This window comes from Myotis lucifugus, unplaced genomic scaffold (genome assembly GCF_000147115.1).
Source record: "Myotis lucifugus unplaced genomic scaffold, Myoluc2.0 scaffold_21, whole genome shotgun sequence".
Lineage (NCBI taxonomy): Eukaryota > Metazoa > Chordata > Mammalia > Chiroptera > Vespertilionidae > Myotis > Myotis lucifugus.
This window is the reverse complement of record NW_005871069.1, coordinates 9,546,877-9,549,035: the sequence shown is the minus strand read 5'-3', so window position 1 is coordinate 9,549,035 and position 2,159 is coordinate 9,546,877.

Here is a 2,159-nt window from a genome sequence, read left to right as displayed (position 1 = left end):
CCAACAAGGGGGGGTGGCAATTAGGGGGTTGACCCAGGCCCAGCAGTGGGGGGGCAATTTAGGGGGCCGATTTGGCCTGCAGGGGGGGCAATTTACTTTGGGAGTGGCCCAAGCGGCAAGGGGGGCAATTGAAGGGGCAAGCCTCCAGGGGGTTGCATTAGGGTTCCCCCCTCCCAAGGGCCAATTATGGGATCCATCTGCCCTTTGGGGCCTGAGGGGGGGTCCAGCCTCCAGGAGGGGCAGTTACGGTTGCCCAGCCGGCCGCCAGCGGTTGACCAAATTGAGGCCACGTTTCCCGATGTCTAAAGCTTGTCCCCCCCCGGTTTAGGCCCGATCCCAGGGATTGGCCTAAACCGGCAGTCGGACATTCCCCAAGGGGACCCGGATTAAAGAGGGTGCAGGCTGGGCTGAGGGGACCCGCCCCCTCAATCACGAATTTCGTGCACCAGGCCTCTATAGAAATATAAAACCTTACCCTGCCACCACTCCAACCCAACCCAACAAAGGCTCCTGAAACCACAAAATTAGATCACTGATTCAGGCTAGCAGTTCAAAGTATAAAGCCTCATTCATACATGAGGAATTCGCACCTTTCTCCTTCCCCTTGGACTCCGAGTCTCAGAGGAGGCATGCACGGTGTGGATGCGCAAATGAAAGCTCAGAAAAGTCACCCTTTTGGGGTCCTGTGGTGCATCCAGGCAGAAACAAACTGATCACCAACAGCCAAACATCAGACTCTGTCCCTTCCTCACCCTTGGCCTCAGCTCCAGACAGGCACTCCCCGTGGCAGGATACAAGGAGAGCCGAGTCTCAAATCTTTGCAGAGAGGGGAATGCTCAGGAGGCCGAGATAATAGAAAGCTAAGGACCCAAGTGTTGGGGCCCATGCCGCCAGGACCCGCTCAGCACAAGGCCAAGGGGAGCTCGGACCAAGTTCTGGTCCAATTCCTAACCTGGTCGCGACCTGCCATCTGGGGCATCCAGGGCCCCAGCGTGCACTGGAGTGTGTAATCATGGGAGGTGGGGGGTGGGGGTGAGGGTGCTCTGGAGACCGAGGGCTCACTCCAACCCCTGGGGGCTATCCACCTGCCCTTCCCTCCCCAAGGCGCTCAACCCCAGCTGTGCCAGCAAAGCCCCTTTGCTGGGGCTGGATCGCAGGGGGCAGGCGGGGGGAGGGGTGGCCAGGCCCATGGCCTCTGCTGCGGCTGTTTGCACACATATAATTAGCTCTAATTATCCCAGGCTTTCAGTTTGGAGCTGCACCCAGGGTGAACACGCCCACGGAGCCACTGCTCCGCTGAATGAATGAGCTCTCTTACTGGCTGGGAAGCTCTATCCCTGTCCACAGACAGCACCCTGTGTCATGTCTGTGTTTGCCCAACTGTCTACAGCTGGCTTGGGGATATCTTTGTGTGTCCTCAGTTGTGTGTCTACACTGGCTACTGGGAAGGTTTGCGAGTACCAGGCACCGATGAGGAGAGGAGGGGTGGCAAGTCCTACATAAATGTAAGCCAGGAGCAGGGGCCAAGGCCAAAAATCCCTGGGATTTCAGATGTAATCGCCAAACCTAGGTGTCCTAAACAGTACTCTGTCTCCTCAGCCCCCTGAGCCATTTCCCAAACCTCAGCCACCAGTGCTCTTCTCCTGCAGGTGGCATAGCCAGGGCTCAGAGAGGTTAGGGAACTCACACTAGGGCACTCTCCAGAGCCTTGGCACAGGATTGGGGATTCAGGTTTCAGGCTTCACTCAAAAAAAGAAGGTGTGTGGGGACTTGGGAGGGAACACCTCCAGGTCCTCCTCTCTCTATCTGGTCTTGGATCCCTAGCCCTCAGTGACCCTGGTCCTGAGTACTCAGTCCATTGCCTGCCACATCCTTCCAGCCCTTTCCCTGAGGCCAGTTCAGCCATGTCTATGCTGAAGGAAACTAGAGCACAGAAGAGAGCAAGCTCAGCCCCAGGGTCCTTAGTTGGAGGTGGAGGGATTCACCATCCCGAAGCAGGATTTCTCAGCACACTTGCTCTGCCCTTAGGGCTGAGTCCCTCCCTTAGCCTTCCTGGGTTCTCTGTGTCTGTCTGTCTCACCCTGTGCATCTCTCTCCCTGTTCCTTGCTCTCTGATCCTGTTTACTCATTCCCCATGTCTCGATGGGCCTTTTGTCTCT